The sequence below is a fragment of the Salmo salar genome, chromosome 28 (assembly GCF_965601325.2).
Source record: "Salmo salar chromosome 28, fSalSal1, whole genome shotgun sequence".
NCBI lineage: Eukaryota > Metazoa > Chordata > Actinopteri > Salmoniformes > Salmonidae > Salmo > Salmo salar.
Genome location: NC_138318.1, coordinates 23,634,367 through 23,658,959, shown reverse-complemented (window position 1 = coordinate 23,658,959; position 24,593 = coordinate 23,634,367). Strand labels below are relative to the sequence as shown.

Below are 24,593 nucleotides of genomic sequence, written 5' to 3'. Positions count from 1 at the left end.
AGTTATCTAGTTGTGGCCATCTGACTAGTATAAACAAGGGCTTACTACAAATTATTGCTAGCTAGCAAAAATATTAGCACAGCTTGTTAGTTAGCGAACATTGGCTGTCTACACATTTAGAAAGCAGGCACAAGTCAAACATAGGATAGGGGGCAGCATTGGGAAGTTTGGATGAAATGCGTGCCCAGAGTAAACTGCCTGTTACTCAGGCCCAGAAGCTAGAATATGCATATAATTGGTCGATTTGAATAGAAAACACTCTAAAGTTTCCAAAACTGTTAAAGTAATGTCTGTGAGTATAACAGAACTCATATGGCAGGCAAAAACATGAGAAAAATCCAACCAGGAAGTGGTTATTCTGAGGTTTGTAGTTTAAGTGAATGCCTATCGAATATCCAGTGTCTGTGGGGTCAGATTGCACTTCCTAGGGCTTCCACTAGATGTCAACAGTCTTTAGAAGTTGTTTCAGGCTTCTATTGTGAAAGGGGAGCGAATAAGAGCACTCTAAGCAGATGGCCCAGGTGAAAGCCTTTAGTTTAGTCACGTGCGAGCTCCGTTCCCTTTCCTTTTTAATGAAAACAGTATTGGCCGGTTGGAACATTATTGAATATTTATGATAAAACACCCTAAGGATTGATTACAAACATCGTTTGACATGTTTATACGAACTCAAATGGAACCTGTTTTACTTTTCTTCTAGACTTTGTGCCCGCGCTTTGTGCATTTGGATTACTGGACTAAACGCGCAAACAAAAAGGAGGTATTTGGACATAAAGATTAACTTTATCGAACAAAATGAACATTTATTGTCTAACATGGAGACCTGGTAGTGCCATCAGATGAAGATCACAAGGTAGGCCCTATTCCAATTAATTTTAATGCTATTTCTGACTTTTGTGACACCTCTCCTTGGTTGGAAAATGGCTGTATGGTTCTCTGTGGCTAGGTGCTGACCTAACATAATCGCATGGTGTGCTTTCACCGTAAAGCCTTTTTGAAATCGGACACAGCGGCTGGATTAACAAGAAGTGTATCTTTAATCGTATGTATAACACTTGTATCTTATATCAATGTTTATTTCTGTAATTTGATGTGGCTCTCTGCATTTTCACCGGATGTTTGTTTGAGACAATGCATTTCTGAACATAACACGCCAATTTCAAATGAGGTTTTTGGACATAAAGATTAACTTTATCGAACAAAACAAACATTTATTGTCTAACATGGAGTCCTGGGAGTGCCACCAGATGAAGATCAAAGGTTAGTGATTCATTTTAATGCTATTTCTGACACCTCTCCTTCTTTGGAAAATGGCTGTATGGTTTTTTGTGGCTAGGTGCTGACCTAACATAATCGCATGGTGTGCTTTCACAGTAAAGCCTTTTTGAAATCGGACACTGTGGTTGGATTAACGAGAAGTTTATCTTTAAAATGGTGTATAATACTTCTATGTTTGAGGAATATTAATTATGAGATTTCTGTTGTTTGAATTTGGCACCCTGCAATTCCACTGGAGTAGGCCAGGTGTTCCGCTAGCAGAACCCCCTTCCCAGAAAGGTTAAGAAAGAAACGTTACTGCCACCTTCTGGTCTGGAGTATTTTAACGAGGTTGATGAACTGTGCTATGTGATCAACAGAAAAAGTACTCCCGACACCCTGGGCAGAGGTGCCAAGTATCTCTCGGCCGTCAGTATCCTTGGTGTATCTGAGGCTTAAATGAAAACTCGCAATCAGCTGCAGAAGACGGGTTATTCTACTCACACAGGTAGAAGAACATTATGTTCACAAATGGCATTGCATACCGAGCGTGTAAGCTAGGCTACTAGTTCCCCTACACAGTTGCACACCTACTTTACTACTATACCAGTTTTATACCAAGCAGTACAATGTGAAAAGAAAATAGGCTATATGAGCGAGTACAGTTCAGGTCAGCACGATAGTGTGAAAAAGGGTATTAGTTGAGTGGGCAAGGGTGAGCCTGTCCTGTCTGTGGTCTGTCCTATGGTGTCACAGAGGGAGCACCGTGCCCGTCTGTCTGTGCCCACAACACCTCACTAACACAAGGCTATAAATACCACAGGGTTTGGGTTACACTCCACACTCTTGTCCCCTTCACCCAGTGTACCGACAGACAGGCCCAGAGGAAGCCACTTCCTGCAACCTCCCCGGTCCCCCAGCAGAGCCATGTGCCAAGGCAGAGACATTAACCCTGGAGCTGGAGTACCTAGGGAGGAGACTGTGACTGGCTTAGAAATGACATCACTGACACTGTGGTTAAAAAAGCAACAGTTATGTTCAATGTAGCTCAGAGCCCTCCCTCAACCTCCCTGTATTACCTAACTCCAATAGGGGTGCCATTTGCAAGAGGCACATTCAAGGTATTCTGTTTGTATAGCAGCTATGACCTGCTTGTCCAACACCTTTTTTTTAGTATTTATTGTGGCTTTTCCCAATTCTTCTTCCAGTCTCACAGAATAACACCTGCTCCTTCACACACCTGGTCCCTGACTCCATCCTCCTCTGCCTGCTTTGATCCCATGCTGACATTGATGACAGAACATTATCCCCCCCAAAAAAATCATGTTACCTGTGCAACTACAGACAAAACTCTAGATCACCTTTACTCCACACACAGAAATGCATACAAAGCTCTCCCTCGCCCTCCATTTGGCAAATCTGACCATAATTCTATCCTCTTGATCCCTGCTTACAAGCAAACACTCAAACAGGAAGTACCAGTGATGTTCTCAATACGGAAGTTGTCCGATGAAGCAGATGCTAAGCTACAGGACTGTTTTGCTAGCACAGACTGGAATATGTTCCAGGATACATCCGATGGCATTGAGGAGTTTACCACATCAATCACCGGCTTCATTAAAAGGTGCATCGACAACGTCGTCCCCATAGTGACTGTACATACATATCTCAAAGAGAAGCCATGGATTACGGGCAACATCCGCCAAGAGCTAAAGGCTAGAGCTACCGCTTTCAAGGAGCAGGACACTAATCAGGACGCTTGTAATAAATCCCACTACGACCTCCAACGAGCCATCAAACAGGCAAAGCATCAATACAGGACTAAGATCGAATCCTACATGCCAGCTCTGAAGCACGTCAGATGTGGCAGGTCTTGCATACTAACATGGATTACAAAGTGAGACCCACACGCGAGTCACCCAGTGACGCGAGCCTACCAGAAAATCTAAATGCATTCTATGAACGTTCGAGGCAAGCAACACTGAATCATGCATGAAAGCACCAAATGTTCCAGACGATCATGCTCTCCATAGAAGATGTGAGAAAGACCTTCAAGCCACTTCCCTGTGGCTCAGTTGGTAGAGCATGGTGTTTGCAATGCCAGCATGGTGTGTGCAACACCAGGGTTGTGGGTTCGATTCCCACGGGGGGCCAGTACAAAAATAAATACAAAAATAAATAAAAAATGCATGAAATTAAATGTAATGTATGCATTCACTACTGTAAGTCGCTCTGGATAAGAGCGTCTGCTAAATGACTAAAATGTAAAATGTAAATGTAAGAGCCAGATGGATTACCAGGTCTCATACTCAGAGCATGCGCTGACAAGTTTCTTGTTAACAAACTATAGTTTTGGTATATTGGTTAGGACATCTACTTTGTGCATGACACAATTTTTACAACAGTTGTTTACAGACAGATTGTTTCACTTATAACCTACTGTATCACAATTCCAGTGGGTCAGAAGTTTACATACACTAAGTAGACTGTCTTTAAACAGCTTGGAAAATTCCAGAAAATTATGTCATGGCTTTAGAAGCTTCTGATAGGCTAATTGACATCCTTTGAGTCAATTGGAGGTGTACCTGTGGATGTATTTCAAGGCCTTCTTTCAAACTCAGTGCTTCTTTGCTTGACATCATGGGAAAATCAAAAGAAATCAGCCAAGACCTCAGAAAAAACATTGTAGACCTCCACAAGTCTGGTTCATCCTTGGGAGCAATTTCCAAACTCCTGAAGGTAACCCGTTTATCTGTACAAACAATAGTTTGCAAGTATAAACACCATGGGACCACGCAGCCGTCATACCGCTCGGGAAGGAGACGCGTTCTGTCTCCTAGAGATGAACGTACTTTGGTGCGAGAAGTGCAAATCAATCCCAGAACAACAGCAAAGGACCTTGTGAAGATGCTGCAGGAAACAGGTACAAATGTATCTATATTCACAGTAAAACAAGTCCTATATAAACATAACCTGAAAGGCCGCTCAGCAAGGAAGAAGCCACTGCTCCAAAACCGCCATAAAAAAGCCAGACTACGGTTTGCAACAGCAGATGGGGACGAAGATCGTACTTTTTGGAGAAATGTCCTCTGGTCTGATGAAACAAAAATAAAACTGTTTGGCCATTATGACCATCGTTATGTTTGGAGGAAAAAGGGGGAGGCTTGCAAGCCAAAGAACACCATCCCAACCGTGGAGCACGGGGGTGGCAGCATCATGTTGTGGGGGTGCTTTGCTGCAGGAGGGACTGGTGCACTTCACAAAATAGATGGCATCATGAGGGTGGAAAATGATGTGGATATTTTGAAGCAACATCTCAAGACATCAGTCAGGAAGTTAAAGCTTGGTCGCAAATGGGTCTTCCAAATGAACAATAACCCCAAGCATACTTCCAAAGTTGTGGCAAAATGGCTTAAGGACAACAAAGTCAAGGTATTGGAGTGGCCATCACAAAGCCCTGACCTCAATCCTATAGAATATTTGTGGGCAGAACTGAAAAAGCTTGTGCGAGCAAGGAGGCCTACAAACCTGGCTCAGTTACACCAGCTCTGTCAGGAGGAATGGGCCAAAATTCACCCAACTTATTGTGGGAAGCTTGTGGAAGGCTACCTGAAAGGTTTGACCCAAGTTAAACAATTTAAAGGCAATGCTACCAAGTACTAATTGAGTGTATGTAAACTTCTGACCCACTGGGAATGTGATGAAAGAAATAAAAGCTGAAATAAATCATTCTCTCTAATATTATTCGGACATTTCACCTTCTTCAAATAAAAGTGGTGATCCTAACTGACCTAAGACAAGGCATTTTTGCTATGATTAAATGTCAGGAATTGTGAAAAACTGAGTTTAAATGTATTTGGCTAAGGTGTATGTAAACTTCCGACTTCAACTGTAAATTACCTCGTACCCTTGCAGACTTGGTAATGGAATCCCGTGTATATAGCTAAGTTTTCATTACTCATTGTGTATTATTATGTGATATTACTTTTATTTAAAATTCTCTGCGTTGTTGGAAAGGGCTCGTAAGTAAGCATTTCACTGTTAGTCTACACCTGTTGTTTACGAAGCATGTGACGAAAAAAATTGGATTGATAACCCAGCTCTGCTCATTGCTTATGGATCTGTGTGTGTGTGTGTGTGGTGTGTGTGTGTGTGTGTGTGTGTGTGTGTGTGTGAAGGTGTATGTGTATGTGTGTGTGTGTGTGTGTGGTGTGACAAACACCAAACACACACCGCTTAATCAGGCAATGTCAAGGGGAGGAAGTGAGCAACGGTGTTGTCCGTTTGAAGTGTGTTTCTTTGACGACGGGCATCTCGGGGACAAAACGGTTGGGCTTTACAAACCTCTGATGTCCGGAGCCAGCAGCACAGGGCTTTGTTCCACAGCAAACACCCACTCTGACTTTCATCCTCTCATGTTTGTCCATTTATAGCTTGTTCTTTTTTTCCTGGTTGTTACGGCAATGACAACAAAGCCTCAAGCCCTGTTGAATCAGAGCGGTGAATAGGGTCACTGATATAATACTCTAATATAGATTACTATTACTCTCCAATCAGCCTTTGCTTGCACAGCAGGTAGACTGGATAGTTACAAGACTAATGCAAACAGGCTGTACAGTACTGTAAATGGCAGCTAGCAGGACTCTACAGTGCGACCATTTTACTTGCATATGCACCTAAATATTTTGCTGTGCGACCTGGAATTTTTTATTTAGGAGCACCAGTGCGCCAACATTTTTTAAAGGATTCTAGCTTTATTACTTTTAATATTTTGCATTGTGCTCCTAAATTTTTGTGTGCGCCTACATTTTTCAACAAAAAAAGGTCAGCATCGAGCCCTGCTGCAAGGCATCTTTGAAACATGTAAGCTCAAATCAGATAGTTAAACACGAACAGGTAAACACGAACAGGCTACTATCTCAAAAAGCAGATCATACTGTCCTGATTAAGTTATTCCTATCTTGCTAAACATATCTGATATAAAATGGTGTATGAATTGAAAGCTGTTCCCATACTACAAGATGTTCCCTTTCTCTCGCTCTCCCACACAATACTACAGAAAATCCTTGAAGTCAGTGGCACTGCAGTGATGTAACCACAGGACTGCTTCAGCTCTGGGGCTGATGTCATGTGTTCCATCTCTATGGTTACAGGGCTTGGAGTGGCAGCCAAGTGGTTTGGACAGAGAGCTCTTGCAGTGCTGCATAGCAAACCCCTGACCATGCACTGTTCCTTTGCTGAAATGACAGGAGTGTTGTGGAAATAAACAACACACACACACACACACTTCAGTCATCACCCTATCTCCCCTGAATCCTCGTGTTTAAGTGTAAGCCAGTGTACTTCAACAACAACAAGTGTAAGGTAATAACACCTCTCAGCTTGGATTCATGTCCCACCTCCCCCAAACATATTACACAGCTCTCAGTGAGTCACCTGGATATCAATTAATTTAATTACAGCACTGTTTAATTAAATGTCCCCAGGAACATAAGGAATAGCCTGCTCGGTGGGATTTATTACCAAAGATGGGTTTTTAGATTCAGATATACCTCTTTTCCTTAGGGCAATTCCTACAGTGATGAGCGCTGCCAATGAAGACTACAACTTAATCTGTTTGGTAATACAAGACTCATTACCAATGATTAACATGTGTCCCAAATTTTCTGGACAACTTGTCTACTTTCTCACTATCAATCATTCATTGAAGGTTTGGGACAAAAATATGATATTTAAGATCATATGTGTATCTTAAGTGCTGTGTGTGACCGCTACATGAATCAGAAGGAGCATATAGCCTAGAGCTGTACCTTACATGTAAATTATGCTCTGTGTGCCTTAGTGTGTGTGTCCAGTTGATTTAATCTCCTAGGCATCAGTCAGTCAATCATAAGGTCAGAGTCAGTCAGTCAGTGAGGGCAGGGTATTGGCAGAGCGGGCCCAGCTGCCTCTCAGCTGAGTCGTGATCTCTTAGTGCACACGCCCGCTCTTTATTTCATTGCTGGGAAGATGGGGCATGGCCCGCAGGGCTGGGCTATGGCAGGGTGAGCCAGACTTGGTCCCCCCTGGAGACCCAGAACTGAGGACCTGCTGAGGGATTTGGACTGGGTTTGGGTGCTGAGCAGACCCTTCATAGAATTATGAAGTCACGATGCAAAATAAGTATTCTCATCCTCTTCTATACACACCAATACTGAACTCCGCATCTGTTGACTAAGAGCATTTCGCTGTATGGTTTACACCTGCTGTATTCTGCATATGTGACAAATAAACATTGAGTTGAACCTTTCATTCCCACACTCTAATCCGAGCCCATTCATATGCTCATCACATCCCCACCAGGGTCATGCAGATCTAAGTGTTAGCTAGCAGCCAGACAGCATCTCACTGGTGACTTCAGTTCTATACCATATTAAAAATGGGCCATGCCAGGGGGAATCCATTCTAAATAAAAGATAAACAGAGAGGCGTTTCCAAGCTACTCAGAGATCCCCTCTTTAAAGCCTGCATGGCATCATCCAGACCAGCTGTCCCATGAACACCATGTGATAAGATGGTGAGGGCATCCTACAACAGGACAGGGCCACAAGTGACCGCCATACAGCCCCAGTCCACACGCACCCCCCATGGGCAGGCAGCCACTCGAAGGGTGCCAAGATACAGAGAAGTGCCTCATAATTAACAATGCCCCCAAGATATGTCATACTACGCTGCTATTTTCATGATACTCAGTGGCTTATTGTAGTCTTCAAAGTAGATATTGTCCATGTCCCTCAAATAGAGGTATAATTAAATCACATTTCATTTCTCTGTATAGAATTTCAACAAAATTGATTTGAAGTTGATTTCCCGGACTTTGTGTTTGAGTTGCGGTCCATTGTCCACGACTTTCTGGTCCCTCTCCAAGAGGTAGAGTTCCAGTCCATGTCCTTGGTACAGGCCCATCTCACAGCCTGTGGACTGGGGTAGACTAGACCATAAACATAGAACAGAACGTAGACCTGGAATTGTTTATCTCCTCTCTGTCAGTAGTATGGATTCTCGCTGGACTACTGAAAGACATTCTAAATTCACAGCATGTGGGACAGCTCAGTCCCCTACTATTTCCTTTCAGTACCATCCCATCTGTGTTATTTTCCTGCACCCAGCCAACACAAAGACACAGCCAACACAAAGACAGACACACACCCTTGTGACCTTGACGGCAGACCTCCTCCCTGGTTCTCCAGGAACCTATAAGAAGGACCAACTTTAAAATGTCCACTTCCTCGCTCTAATTGGGAGAAGCGAAAATCTCTGGCCAGGGGGACTTCAGAGTGTCTTTTAACAAGGTAACTAGATTTGGTAATCTTCTCATTGGATCCATGCAGTGCCAAATTAGCCTCTGAACAGTGGCCGGCCCAAAGGGAGGGATGCATGGCACTGCTCTAGCTCTCATGGGGGAAAATCATAACTTTGACTTAAATTAAATTTCACTTAGTCATGCATTGAGGTCAATGGGAGACTAGCCTAACAAAAAATGTGATTTAGGACTGGCCCCATGATGTATTCAGAACCACCATAGAAGACCACGGAGATCAGCAAAGAAACTAAGGAGAAGTAAAGCCTAGACAAACGTAACCTTTAGTTTGTCACCTAGATCTACAGGTGTGCAGATATACAGTGGCAAGAAAAAGTATGTGAACCCTTTGGAATTACCTGGATTTCTCCATAAATTTAAGTCACAACAATAGACAAACAGTGCTTAAACTAATAACACAAATTATTGTATTTTTCTCATCTATATTGAATACATCATTTAAACATTGACAGTGTAGGTTGGGAAAAGTATGTGAACCTCTAGGCTAATGACTTCTCCAAAAGCTAATTGGAGTCAGAAGTCAGCTAACCTGGAGTACAATCAATGAGACGAGATTGGAGACGTTGGTTAGAGCTGCCCTATAAAGAAACTCACAAAATTTGAGTTTGCTATTCACAAGAAGCATTGCCTGATGTGAACCATGCCTCGAACAAAAGAGATCTCAGAAGACCTAAGATTAAGAATGGTTGACTTGCATAAAGCTGGAAAGGGTTACAAAAGTATCTCTAAAAGTCTTGATGTTCATCAGTTCACGGTAAGACAAATTGTCTATAAAAATGGAGAAAGTTCAGCACTGTTGCTACTCTCCCTAGGAGTGGCCGTCCTGCAAAGATGACTGCAAGAACACATTATTTGTAATACATTTACAAACCTTTCTGATTTTTTTTTTTTATACATTTATGGGGTTTTGTGTGTAGATTGATGAGGGAAAATTTTTATTTAATCATTTTTAGAATAAGGCTGTAACGTAACAAAATCTGGAGAAAGGGAAGGGGTCTGAATACTTTCCGAACGCACTGTATACACAGGGTACCAGTACAGAGTAAATTTGTGCAGGGTTACGCGCTAATTGAGGTAGATATGTACATATAACTAGGAATTAAGGTGACAGATAAAACAATAGCAGCAGGATATGTGATGAGTCAAATTTTGTGTTAAAAAGGGTCAATGCAGATAGTCCGGATAACTAACTATTTAGCGGTTTTGGCTTGGGGGTAGAAGCTGTTCAGGGTCCTGTTGGTTCCAGACTTGGTGCATCGGTACCGCTTCCCGTGCGGTAGCAGAGAGAACAGTCTATGACTAGGGTGGCTGGAGTCTGACAATTTGTAGGGCCTTCCTCTGACACCGTCTGGTATAAAAGGTCCTGGATGACAGGGAGATCAGCCCCAGTGATGTACTGGGCCGTACGCACTACCCTCAGTAGCGCCTTGAGTTCGGATGCCAAGCAGTTGCCATACCAAGAGGTGATACAGCCAGTCAAGATATTCTCAATGGTGCAGCTGTAGTTCTTTGAGGATCTGAAGGCCCATGCCAAATATTTTCAGCCTCCTGAAGGGGAAGAGGCATTGTCGTGTCCTCTTCACAAAAGTGTTTTGGTGTGTGGAGCATGATAAATCCTTAGTGATGTGGACACCGAGGACCTTGAAGCTCTAGACCCACTCCAGTACAGCCCCGTTGATGTAAATGGGGGTGTACTTGGGCCTCTGTTTCCTGTAGTCTAAGATCAGCTCCTTTGTCTTGCTGACGTTGAGGGAGAGGTTGTTGTGCTGGCACCACACTGCCAGGTCTCTGACCTCCTCTCTATAGGCTGTCTCATAGTTGTCTGTGATCAGGCCGACCACCGTTGCGTTGTCGGAAAACGTAATGATGGTGTTGGAGTCTTGTGTGGCCACGCAGTCGTGGGTGAACAGGGAGTGTAGGAGGGGACTAAGCACGCACCCCTGAGGGGCCTTCTTGTTGATGGTCAGCGTGGCGGATGTGTTGTTGCCTACCCTCACAGCCTGGGGCGGCCCGCCAGGAAGTCCAGGATCCAGTTGCAGAGGGAGGTGTTCAGCTCCAGGGTCCTTAGCTTAGTGATGAACTTGGAAGGCACTATGATGTTGAATGTTGAGCGGTAGCTTAATTGAGGTGAATCACAGCCCTTTTTCCCCCCAACAAAGTAGACATCTTCATGGTAAGATGAAGAAAGCTATTTCTAAATCCTCAGTCACTCCTTCAGAATAAACACCCCTGCAGGGCACTAACTAGCCTAATCATGAAATCACAGTCTGGCTTTGGATGAAGAGCAGATCCTAATTTCATCATCCAAATATAGGCCTATACACACACACACACAAATCTACAGTCAAACCCATGAAAACTTCACATTCTTACAAAGTAATAAGTGAACTGCTCCCAATGGTTCAGTAAAAAGTGTTCCCAGGAATGACCGGGCCAGAGGCAGGTCTCTCTCCCATGCAGAAAGCTGGAACTGCTTCAACTGGCTTGAATATTAGGCTACATGGAATGTTTTTCAGAGGGCAAAAAGTTAAATCAACACTTGTACCAGGAGAAATAATGATCCTCTTTGGGAGAACCTGGGTACTCAGAGGCTTCACTGTGATATGGTGTGAATATCAGAGTGACTCCCCGGGCTCTCCACACTAAAACACCCAACATTGCACATACAACATACACCCGCACACACTCATAGATGGTGCACAACCCTCAAAGCAAATGAACATGCTGCACCTGTACATAGCCAATCTGTAAATAGTCCATCCAACTACCTCATCACCATGTTATTTATTTGATTTATTTTGCTCCTTTGCACCCCAGTATCTCTACTTGCACACTCATCTTCTGCACATCTATCACCCCAGTGTTTAATTTGCCATAATGTAATAATTTCACCACTATGGCCTATTTATTGCCTCACCCTCCTTATCCTACCTCATTTGCACACACTGTATATAGAGACTTTCTCTATTGTATTATTGACTGTATGTTTGTTTATTCCATGTGTAACTGTGTTGTTTGTGTCACACTGCTTTGCTTTATCTTGGCCAGGTCGCAGTTGTAAATGAGAACTTGTTCTCAACTAGCCTACCTGGTTAAATAAAGGTGAAATAAAAATGTTTTAAAAAATGTGTTAAGTTAGGGCTTCACTTTATATTGATTTAGAGTTCCATTATCTGACCTCTCGACCCGTTCATCTCTTGTCCCACAGATACACAACACTCTTTACACAGACACCCTGTTCAACATTATAAGTAACCCAGCACTTGACACTTATCAGAGTTATTCTGAGCCCTCCAGTCAACACTCCGTGTGCCGACACGTATGGCCAGAGAAGACAGGGTCTATCAGATTTGGAGGATAGAGAGCCAGCCAGAGCGGAGTTACTCACAGTTGACACCATTTCCTTTGGTGACATCATCAACGATCACGTCAACTAGTAATTGTTTGACAAACATTTTTGCATCGTGACCCGGTAGAAGCCATTCATATTTTCTTGTGAACCGTACAATGAACAAACGTAATATTTTTGGCACGACCAAAAATGGATTTGCAGACTGCCTGATTAAACTCAACTCCAAAGGACTGTCTGTGTGACACTGTCAAGGACATGGTATTTTGGGGGTATTTTATAAGGAAAAGCATTAGCTGTAGCAAAAGCAGCAACTACTCTTCCTGGGGTCCAAACAAACCAGGAAACATGACATTATACAGAACATTAATAGACAAGAACAGAACTACATACATTTGCTTTTTAAAGGCACACAGCCTACATATCAATACATACACAAACTATCTAGGTCAAATAGGGGAGAGGCGTTGTGCCGCGAGGTGTTGCTTTATCTGTTTAAAAAAAAACTTGGTTTACTGTTTATTTGAGCAATAGGAGATAGATCAGAGTTCCATGCAATAAAGGCTCTATATAATACTGTACACATTCTTGAATTTGTTCTGGATTTGGGGACTGTGAAAAGACCCTTGGTGGCATGTCTGGTGGGGTAAGTGTGTGTCAGAGCTGTGTGTAAGTTGACTATGCAAACAATTTTGGATTTTCAACAATGTTTCTTATAAAAAGAAGTGATGCAGTCAGTCTCTCCTCAACTCTTAGCTAAGAAAGACTGGCATGCATAGTATTTATATCAGCCCTCTGATTACAATGAAGAGCAAGACGTGCCGCTCTGTTCTGGGCCAGCTGCAGCTTAACTAGGTCTTTCCTTGCAGCACTGGACCACACAACAATCAAGATTAGACTAAACTAGAGCCTGCAGAACTTGCTTTTTGAAGTGTGGTGTCAAAAAAGCAGAGCATCTCTTACTTACAGACAGACCTCTCCCCAACTTTACAACCATTGAATCTATATGTTTTGACTATGACAGTTTACAATCTAAGGTAACGCCAAGTAATTTAGAAACATCAAATGGTTTTGTGATGAATAAGCCATCTGATTTGATGAAAGATGAGTTGAATGTCTTTCTGCCCATAATTTCATTTAAAGTACTTCAAAGTTTTTTTCCATCATTCTTTATATCATTGATCTTGGCTTCATAAAACAGTTTCTTCTTTTTGTTGAATTTAGTCACATAATTTCTCAATTTGCAGTAAGTCAGCCAGTCAGATATGCAGCCAGACTTATTAGCCACTCCTTTTGCCCCATCTCTTTCAACCACACAGTTTTTCCAATTCCTCATCAATCCATGGAGCCTGAACAGTTCTGTCAGTTTCTTTACAGGTGCACGTTTATCAATAATTGGAAGAAGCAATTTCCTAAATGCATCAAGTGCAGCATCTGGATGCTCCTCATTAATCACATCAGATCAACAAATATGTTTAACATCATCCACATAAGAGTCACAGCAAAATATTTTGTATGATCTCTTATACACCATCTTAGGCCCAGCTGTTGGAACTTTGGCTTTCCTGGATATAGCCACTATTTGTGATCACTGCATTCAATGGGCACGGACACAGCTTTAGAATAAAGTTCTACAGTATTAGTAAAAATGTGATCGACACTGCATCGCAATGCTAACTGTGCCACTAGAGATCCTGGTTTGAGTCCAGGCTCTGTCGCAGCCGGCCGCGACCGGGAGACCCATGGGGCGGTGCACAATTGGCCCAGCATCATCCGGGTTAGGGGAGGGTCTTGCCAGCAGGGATGTTCTTGTTCCATCGCGTACTAGCGACTCCTGTGGCAGGCCGGGCGCAACACATGCTGACACGGTTTCCTCTGACACATTGGAGCGCCTGGCTTCTGGGTTAAGCGGGCATTGTGTTAAGGAGCAGTGCGGCTTGGCTGGGTTGTGTTTCGGAGGACGCACGGCTCTCAACCTTCGCCTCTCCTGAGGCCCTACGGGAGTTGCAACGATAGGACAAGAATATAACTATCAATTGGATACCAAGAAAAATTGGGATGAAAAAATGTATATAACAAAAAACATAAAAATACATGTTGGTGACCTTGTTCCTGTAGTGTTTGTAAACACCCTGGTAGGTTGATTAATAACCTGAACCAGACATAACATTGAAGGTTGTGCAATGTAACAGCAATATTTAGACTTAAGGATGTCACCCGTTAGATAAAAAACGGAACGGTCCCGTATTTCACTGAAAGAATAAACGTTTTGTTTTCGAGATGATAGTTTCCGGATTTGACCATATTAATGACCTAAGGCTCATATTTCTGTGTGTTATTATATTATAATTAAGTCTATGATTTGATAGAGCAGTCTGACTGAGCGGTGGTAGGCAGCAGCAGGCTCGTAAGCATTCATTCAAACAGCACTTTCCTGCATTTGCCAGCAACTCTTCGCTGTGCTTCAAGCATTGTGCCGTTTATGACTTTAAGCCTATCAACTCCCGAGATTAGGCTGGCAATACTATCGTGCCTATAAGAACATCCAATAGTCAAAGGTATAGGAAATACAAATCGTATAGAGAGAAATAGTCCTATAATAACTACAACCTAAATCTTCTTACCTGGGAATATTGAAGACTCATGTTAAAAGGAACCACCAGCTTTCATATGTTCTCATGTTCTGAGCAAGGAACTTAAACGTTAGCATTTTTACATGGCACATATTGCACTTTTACTTTCTTCTCCAACACTTTGTTTTTGCATTATTTAAACCAAATTGAACATGTTTCATTATTTATTTGAGACCAAATAGATTTTATTGATGTATTATATTAAAATAAAAGTGTTCATTCAGTATTGTTGTAATTGTCATTATTACAAATTTATATAAAAATCGGCAGCGGCTTTTTTTGGTCCTCCAATAATCAGTATCGACGTTGAAAAATCATAAATCGGTCGACCTCTAATTGCTACTGCTGTATCAAATTAATTATCTAAGTGAGTCTCAGAAATGACTAAAATATGAATGTTATCTGATGTTAGCAAGTTATTGATTTCATTTACCTTATTTCCAAGGCTACAAATATTCATATGGGCTATTTTCAGCCCTTTCCTGGGTAGCTTATCAGAGAGACATAATACTGAAAAGAGCAAACAAAGCAAGACAAAAAATATATATACATTCAGCAGCCATTAATCAATTGGTGTGTGAGTTTGCTGTGGGGTTGAAGCTACGGACCCATAGGCTTGGCTCTCTTATCCCTTCCAGGCTTCTGGGAGGGAGGGTGGACAATGAACCGGTCATAGCAGATGTAAGCAATGTCCCTACTCGCTCTAGCAGCTTTCATGGGATCAGTTCTTTCCTCTTCTGGCGCACAGCTTCAGGATAGTCCTCGTTGAGGAAGATATAAGTTCTTCTCAAGTTCTTGGCTCTTTCCAGAACAGCTACCTTGTCCTTGAACGTCAGAAACTTAACCACTATCAGCCTGGGCCTGTCACCTGGGCCGGTGGTGGGTTTTCCAGTCCTGTGGTTGCGCTCCACCTCAATCGTCCTGTGGTTCATCTTCAATTTCTCAGAGATCATTTCCCGTCACTTTGTCCTCAAGACTCAGTCCAGGTTTTATGTTGAGATGCTGCAATTCCGTCCACAACCATGTTGTTCCGCCTTGATTGTCCCGAGACTGATTGTCCCGAGACTGATTTATCCTGTTATCATGGATCCTGTTATCATGGATTTGTTATCATGGATTCACACAGAACTGATGTCCTCTCTCACCTTTCCGTTCTCCTGTTTCAACTCATCGAGCTGACCCTGGGAGAACTGCAAACTGTTCTTCAGGTCCTGGACCTCTCTGGTCAAGTTATCCATTCTATTATTAGTTGAATCCACCAGTATTTGGACAAAACACTTGAAGCTATTGTCTTGTTGTAACAACTGCTTGTAGAACTCTATTTGTTTGTTTAAAAGATCTTTCACCTGTGCTAGAAACTGTCAAATAGCTCCTCAGACCCATTCTTGGTCAGCAGGATCACTGGATCGAGACAAGCAGTCCCTGCAACTGATGCCAACTGTGTCGCGGGATCCAAACTAAAACGTTAGCTAGCTAACTCTCAACACGCTATGACGCATATCCCATTAATGAGACCAAATGTGTGCGCGTCCAGCGTAAATACCAGCTCTACAGCTAAGTGGGAATAACAGACTGAATCAGCAGCTGGGTTGTGTTTAGTTCCATGCAACAAAGAAAAGGATGACATGTTTTGAAATACAGTGAAAAGAGAACAAGCCTAGATCTACTAGGCTACTTCATCTTAACCAATAAGAACAAGGAGTCAAGAACATCAACAATTTAACTCTCCTCCATCAGTAGAGGCCAGCAAAAAATAAAATATCTCCCATCCTCTCTATTTGGGCTATCAGCCCCACCTCCACCCCCCATGAGGGACTACTGAGACCAAGGATAACAGGATGTTACGACACCTTGAGGACTCAGGTAGCCTAGAGGTTAAGAGTGTTTGAATACCCAAGCCGGCAAGGTAGAAAAATCTGCTGTTCTGCCCTTGAGCAAATCCCTTAAACCCAACAACAACAACTGCTCCCTGGGCGCAGATGACGCCGATTAAGGCAGCCCCCCGCACCACTCTGATTCAGAGGGGTTGGGTTAAATGCGGAAGACCCATTTGGGTTTAATGCATTCAATTGTGCAACTGACTAGGTATGCCCTTTCCACTAATTCTCTATGGCAGTTGAGGCAACAGGATCAAAACAAACAGAGAGCTACCTTCCTTCCAAGAATGTGAAAAGCTCTTTCTTGGAAGTAGACATTGTTTGTTTTGACTCCATCACCACCTCACCCGAGGTCATCTGAAGCCCCAGGGCTATTAAGGCCTAATCACTTTCACTTAATCATAGAGAATCTCAGTCATCATGAGTGTGGCCCATCTACACCAACATAACAAAATATACATATTCAGGGGCTACAAGAGAAAGACCTGCAGTTCTCAGTTCACTTTACAGGGCAGTAGAATGAATGAGGCCTCTGGCCCTCTTGAACTGCAGGCTTATGGGATTTCAAAAGATGTCATTGACGTGAACACCAGAGTTCTCTCTCTCCCTTCATTCCAGACCATGATCGCATCACTTACTTATCACTGTCAGCAACTACTTGGGCTACTTTCCTTTTTCCTCCCTCTTCTTGTCAGTGACCTCTGTATAAAGGATATTACAGACTAGGCCTATTTATTGACTCATGTAAAGGCAAGTGGATTCAACAGAATAATAATCAATGTAATAGCTCCCATCTGACACACATGAAAGTCTGCCAATGTCCCAGCTTTGTCTTGGAAAGGTTCAGGCTACATCAACACATTTAACAGTTGACACAGGCAGACCAAACAGAATTCTACTTGGTTGTTGTGTTGGCAGTGACAGGATGGCACTGGTCAGTCACGTTTACATCTAGCACAAGGATGTTGAGAGCTTCTGGCCAACAAACGTCCCTTTCCCCTCCCCTCTGGCTGAGAGAAGTGATGTTTACAGTGGGACAGGGGCAGCATTTTGCACCAAAGTGTCAATATAAATATGTCAATGATGATTACATTTCATCCACAAAGCTGATCCTCCCCCAGGCTGTTGGTGGTCAGTACCAACAACACAATAAGTCATTGTCACCTCTATGGCTGTGGCGGTCAATAAAATTTAATCAGCCGGTGATTGACAGTTATTTGCTTGACAGTCTCACGGTAATTGACCGTTTAATTAACAAACACATTTAGCATCTCCTGGCTTCCACACATAGCCTACAAACCCATTTTAAAAAGTCTAATTCATCCATGTAATGTAGCCTACACCATCACAATAATAATGCATTATTTATTTTAGACAGGTCTAAAGCTGATATGAAGAAAATGTAGTCTATTTCAGAAGAAAAGAATAGCATACCCCGAGTTGTCCTTATGTTAGGTCCTGATGTGCCAAATGGCTGTGGGCGACACTAGTTCATTTAGCAGGCAAGATTTGCTTATAATTCCGTGGCATTATTTTATAGAATGAACAATACAATTGAACAAAGCTGAATCAAATATATATTCTCCAAACGATTTGAGGGAGTGCACACATGCGGCTATTCTGTGCTGAGCGGTAAACAAAGAAATAGGTACTCCTATATGCTTAATTTAGAGTTATTAATGTAACTTTAGTAGTTCTACAAACGTTGGGCTATATGTTTTGATTTTATAATACATTGTGAGGCTGCATGATGAGTAATGATGATTTGAAAAAAGTAACTTGAAAGGCATGAGCTCTGTTTTTTGCACAGGCTTTACACACTTCATCAGCCTCTCATTCACAATTTGACAAGCATTGATAATGCCTCGAATTTAACAGTGGCATCCCCTAAAAAAAAAATCCATGCCTTTTGCAGCCTGGAGTTGCGTTGTGACCATCTCCCTGAGCGTGCTGTGCAATCCGAAGTGTCTCTCACTCACACGGCTCTACGTCACGTGATCATGTCTTTCTCACAGGCTACAAGTTAAGACAGACACATCGGGGACGCAACTGCGCGAGTCCTTATCCAATTCCGATACAAACCTTATTAAAACATATAGGTCTATGGGCTAGGCTACATGAGGTGTTCGACTATGATTTTTCTTTTTCCTATTGTGTTATTGACTGTACGTTTGTTTATTCCATGTGTAACTCTGTGTTGTTGTTTGTGTCGCACTGCTTTGCTTTATCTTAGCAAGGTCACAGTTGTAAATGAGAACTTGTTCTCAACTGGCCTACCTGGTAAAAAAATAAATCACAAAATGATTCAAACAAGTCGCAAAAAAAAGGCATTGTTTCTTATGCTGGGCATCATTCACAAGTGATACTATATAATTCACAAGTAATAAGCTAATATTATCACCCATCAGACTATTTTCAATTGAATATTGTCTTCACATATACTAAATCATATGTGGGACATTTGTTTTGATTTAGAATTTACCATTATCATGCACCTGTATCGAAACGGGGCAGCGGGAAAAAATACATGTCATCTATGCACTTAAATAACAAACGGAGTACGTTTTTCCCCGTAGCCAGCCAGAAAGGCTATACTCCCGTTGTAAATATAAGCAATGTGCTTACTATTAGGAAAATTGAGAAATAAATATAGTAGGCCTAGCCTATATAAAGCTGATGGGATCCTCGTCTTTTTATTAGCGGCCATCACTCCGTTTTCTCCCGCAATTACATAGCCTAAAGAAATGTTGAGCAACAAGAGCTCTCATGAAGTGTTTGATCCTCGATTTTCAAAAACATTTGCATTGATATCAGAGTGATTTGAGGGAGAATAGAGTACTGAGTACCAGGCAGTTAGCAAGTTTGGTAGACTACTAATGACCAGCAGCAGCATCAGAGCTTGGAGAAGCCTAATTACCGTGACTAAACAGTCATGTGGAATTTGACTGCCTTCATGGCTCGTGACTGCCGGTGTGGCGGTAATACGGTCACCGCAACAGCCCTAGTCACCTCCACTGAAACCTGAAGGGGGGAACCATATAGTGCACCCATCCATAATCTAAACAGTTGTGACGGTTCAGATCTCACATGCTGGAGAAGAGTTAGCCTACAATTAAACATTTCTGGTCCTGACAGTACTTGCACTTAGCCTTATAGTTGTACAATATACACTTTTCAAAATAATAAAGGGAACACTTAAACAACACAATGTAACTCCAAGTCAATCACACTTCTGTGAAATCAAACTGTCCACTTAGGAAGCAACACTGATTGACAATACATTTCACATGCTGTTGTGCAAATGGAATAGACAACAGGTGGAAATTATAGGCAATTAGCAAGACACCCCCAATAAAGGAGTGGTTCTGCAGGTGGAGACCACAGACCACTTCTCAGTTCCTATGCTTCCTGGCTGATCTTTTGGTCACTTTTGAATGCTGGCGGTGCTTTCACTCTAGTGGTAGCATGAGACGGAGTCTACAACCCACACAAGTGGCTCAGGTAGTGCAGCTCATCCAGGATGGCACATCAATACGAGCTGTGGCAAGAAGGTTTGCTGTGTCTGTCAGCGTAGTGTCCAGAGCATGGAGGCGCTACCAGGAGACAGGCCAGTACATCAGGAGACGTGGAGGAGGCCGTAGGAGGGCAACAACCCAGCAGCAGGACCGCTACCTCCGCCTTTGTGCAAGGAGGAGCAGGAGAAGCACTGCCAGAGCCCTGCAAAATTACATCCAGCAGGCCACAAATGTGCATGTGTCTGCTCAAACAGTCAGAAACAGACTCCATGAGGGTGGTATGAGGGCCTGACGTCCACAGGTGGGGGTTGTGCTTACAGCCCAACACCGTGCAGGACGTTTGGCATTTGCCAGAGAACACCAAGATTGGCAAATTCGCCACTGGCGCCCTGTGCTCTTCACAGATGAAAGCAGGTTCACACTGAGCACGTGACAGAGTCTGGAGACGCCGTGGAGAACGTTCTGCTGCCTGCAACATCCTCCAGCATGACCGGTTTGGCGGTGGGTCAGTCATGGTGTGGGGTGGCATTTCTTTGGGGGGCCGCACAGCCCTCCATGTGCTCGCCAGAGGTAGCCTGACTGCCATTAGGTACCGAGATGAGATCCTCAGACCCCTTGTGAGACCATATGCTGGTGCGGTTGGCCCTGGGTTCCTCCTAATGCAAGACAATGCTAGAGCTCATGTGGCTGGAGTGTGTCAGCAGTTCCTGCAAGAGGAAGGCATTGATGCTATGGACTGGCCCGCCCGTTCCCCAGACCTGAATCCAATTGAGCACATCTGGGACATCATGTCTCGCTACATCCACCAACGCCACGTTGCACCACAGACTGTCCAGGAGTTGGCGGATGCTTTAGTCCAGGTCTGGGAGGAGATCCCTCAGGAGACCATCCGCCACCTCATCAGGAGCATGCCCAGGCATTGTAGGGAGGCCATACAGGCACGTGGAGGCCACACACACTACTGAGCCTCATTTTGACTTGTTTTAAGGACATTACATCAAAGTTGGATCAGCCTGTAGTGTGGTATTCCACTTTAATTTTGAGTGTGACTCCAAATCCAGACCTCCATGGGTTGATAAATTGGATTTCCATTTATTTTTGTGTGATTGTTGTCAGCACATTCAACTATGTAAAGAAAAAAGTATTTAATAAGATTATTTATTTAATTCAGATCTAGGATGTGTTGTTTAAGAGTACCCTTTATTTTTTTGAGCAGTATATATAACTACCAGTAAAGCCTAAACTATTTGTCTTTAGCTGCACCTGTTTGTTTTTAGAAATAATACTTTCTCTCTGAGATGGAATGAAGGGACTACACCTGTGTGACAACAAGTGCAGTTACATTTACATCATTTAGCAGACGCTCTTATCCAGAGCGACTTACAAATTGGTGCATTCGCCTTATGATATCCACTGGTACAACCACTTTACAATAGTACATCTATTCACAGTTCACAATTGTGTTGCATAAGTGGGGTGTATTCACCAGGAACCAAACAGATTGGAGTAAAACGTTTTTCCAATGGTGTCCAACTAATAAATACATCCCCGGCAACAGGAGTTCCACTGAAGGCCACTGCTTTCACACAAGTTACAAAGGTCAACAAGTTAGTCAAGGATACAGAACACACCATGTCAGTTTGCATTTGGTTGTAGTCCTAGCTTAGCTAGCTATATCCACCTGTCCTGGCACTGTTGATCATGGGATAGCTAATGAGGAACAATAAAATCACGATGGTTCCTTATGTTATACAACTTGCCAGAGGCTAAATCTCGGAGGTTTAGTGTTACATTTAGGGTTTAAACCCCTCATTATAGTTTTGGCGGGGGGTTTCCGCAAAATTACCAGGAGAATTGCAGTCGACCAATGTTTGTAGTTAGCTAATGTTGTTTATTTGAGTTAAGTTATTGCACACTACCAACTAATGTCACTTACATAAAGTTATATACAGAGTAAATTAGTGGAACGGTAGATAGCATAACCACAACTAAAGCTAGCTTGCTGGCTGTCTATAGCCCCTCTATGTCCAACATGGATGGCGACCAAATAAGCGTGTATTTTTAGCTGGCTAGCTTTCTGTAGCCAACAACAAGTAAATACTGGACCAGTGTGGCTCCTGTGGCAATGGACCAGTTAGCTATCTAACTAATCTACTGTGGGGACATTTTCTATGTTGTCAACAACAACAGCTAGCCAGCTAGCCAAATACCGGTATGTTACCTACAAGCGAAGGTCGACTTCAATCAATGGCCATTTATTGTTTTCGCTATATAAATGAAATGAACTATGGTAACCATAACTAACTACACACATCACTATCAAATAATTAGCCTTAAAGTCATGATTGAGTGTGACTGCAATATGACTAGTTAACGTTACTAGCTAGCTAACGTTAGCTAGCTGGTTACCTTAGCTATTTACTTAACATGCTAGCTAGCAAGTTGGCTAAATCCAATCCACCTGAAAGTGAAATAGTTCTCTACTTACGTTTTAGCAGAAATTGAGTTTGCTTCAAATAGCCCCTCGTCTGGTTGCAATTGAATATTTCTTTACTTGGATATTAATTTTGGGTTTTAATTCGGTTTCTTGAACTAGCTAGCTGATCAGAATTGTAGCTAACCAAGATAGCAAGGCTAGCACTTGCCTTTACACGAATTCCCCTTTCAACATTTCTTGGCACTGACTGTGGTCTTTTTTATGCATATTTGGCACACAAAAGAGACAGCGCTATGAAAATAATCTGTTGTGGGATAAAAATACTAGTTTAGGGAAGAACTGAACTGATTTGGTAGCTAACTAAATGTATGAAACAGATGACGTTCTTTCCTCCATTGATGGGCCAAAGCACAGAAGAGCTATGCTCGATGTCCAGATCAAGGGGAGTGACATTCTCTCCACTCTTTACAGTCATTGGTCAAAGTCTACTACAAATTTGAGCTGAGATTGGTATTTAAATTTGTCAGTCAAATTACATTGTGACCTACCCTTTGAGGCAAAATATTGTATAAACATTGTTTGATTGTTTCATTGATTGCCTAGGCTATTAACTGTATCCCCCCCCCCCCCTTACATATTATTTAACATTTTCCAAATAGATGGGTTTGGAAAGATCGGGCCTATTTGAGATAGTATATTTTAAAACCTTATTATCTTACTTTTATTCTGTTCAGGAGTCTTACGGGTTGGGGGTAGAAGCTGTTGAGAAGCCTTTTGGACCAAGACTTGGCGCTCCTGTACCGCTTGCCGTGCGGTAGCAGAGAGAACAGTCTATGACTAGGGTGGCTGAAGTCTTTGACAATTCTTAGGGCCTTCCTCTGACGCCGCCTGGTATAGAGGTCCTGGATGGCAGGAAGCTTGGCCCCAGGGATGTACTGGGCCGTACGCACTACCCTCTGTAGTGCCATGCGGTTGGAGGCTGAGCAGTTGCCATACTAGGCAGTGATGCAACCAGTTAGGATGCTGGCGATGGTGCAACTGTAGAACTTTGAGGATCTGAGGACCCATGCCAAATCTTTTCAGTCTCCTTAAGGGAAATAGGCTTTGTCATGCCCTCTTCATGACTGTCTTGGTGTGTTTGGACCATGATCATTTGTTGGTGATGTGGACATCAAGGAACTCTCAACCTGCTCCACTACAGCCCCGTCGATGAGAATGGGGGAGTTCTCGGTCCTCCTTTTCCTGTAGTCCACAATCATCTCCTTTGTCTTGATCACGTTGAGGGAGAGGTTGTTATCCTGGCACCACACGGCCAGGTCTCTGACCTCCTCACTATAGGCTGTCTCATCGTTGTTGGTGATCACGCCTACCACTGTTGTGTTGTCAGCAAACTTAATGATGGTGTTGGAGTCATGCCTGGCCATGCAGTCATGAGTGAACAGGGAGTACAGGAGGGGACTGAGCACGCACCCCTGAGGGACCCCCGTGTTGAGGATCAGCGTGCTGGATGTGTTGTTACCTACCTTTACCACCTGGGGGCGGCCCGTCAGGAAGTCCAGGATCCAGTTGCAGAGGGAGATGTTTAGTCCCAGGGTCCTTAGCTGAGCGATGAGATTTGAAGGCACTATGGTGTTGAACGCTGAGCTGTCGTCAATGAATAGCATTCTCACATCGGTGTTCCTCTTGTCCAGGTGGGAAAGGGCAGTATGGAGTGCAATAGAGATGGCATCATCTGTGGATCTATTGGGGTGGTATACAAATTGGAGTGGGTCTATGGTTTCTGGAATAATGGTGTTGATGTGAGCCATGACCAGCCTTTCAAAGCATGGCTACAGACGTGAGTGCTATCTGTCGGTAGTCATTTGGCAGGTTACCTTAGTGTTCTTGGGCACAGGGACTATGGTGGTCTGCTTGAAACATGTTGGTATTACAGACTCAGTCAGCGATAGGTTGAAAATGTCAGTGAAGACACTTGCCAGTTGGTCAGCACATGCTCAGAGTACACGTCCTGGTAATCCATCTGGCCCTGCAGAATGTTGACCTGTTTTATAAGTCTTACTCACATCAGCTATGGAGAGCATAATCACACAGTCGTCCGGGACAGCTGATGCTCTCATGCATGCTTCAGTGTTGCTTGCCTTTCTAAGCGAGCATAGAAGTAATTT

At 43.1% G+C, this 24,593-nt stretch overlaps 1 protein-coding gene across 3 annotated transcripts in view; it reads right to left on the bottom strand.

Moving 5' to 3' along the window:
* The window catches only part of ppm1ba (protein phosphatase, Mg2+/Mn2+ dependent, 1Ba), a 51,441-nt gene extending 28,583 nt beyond the window's left edge, over window positions 1–22,858 (bottom strand). For all 3 annotated transcript variants that reach the window (XM_045710152.2, XM_082970522.1, XM_045710149.2), the window contains exon 1: window positions 22,480–22,858. The gene's annotated coding sequence lies outside the window, so the exon portion shown is untranslated. The remainder of the gene's footprint in view (window positions 1–22,479) is intronic.
* Between the last annotated feature and the right edge of the window lie 1,735 nt (window positions 22,859–24,593).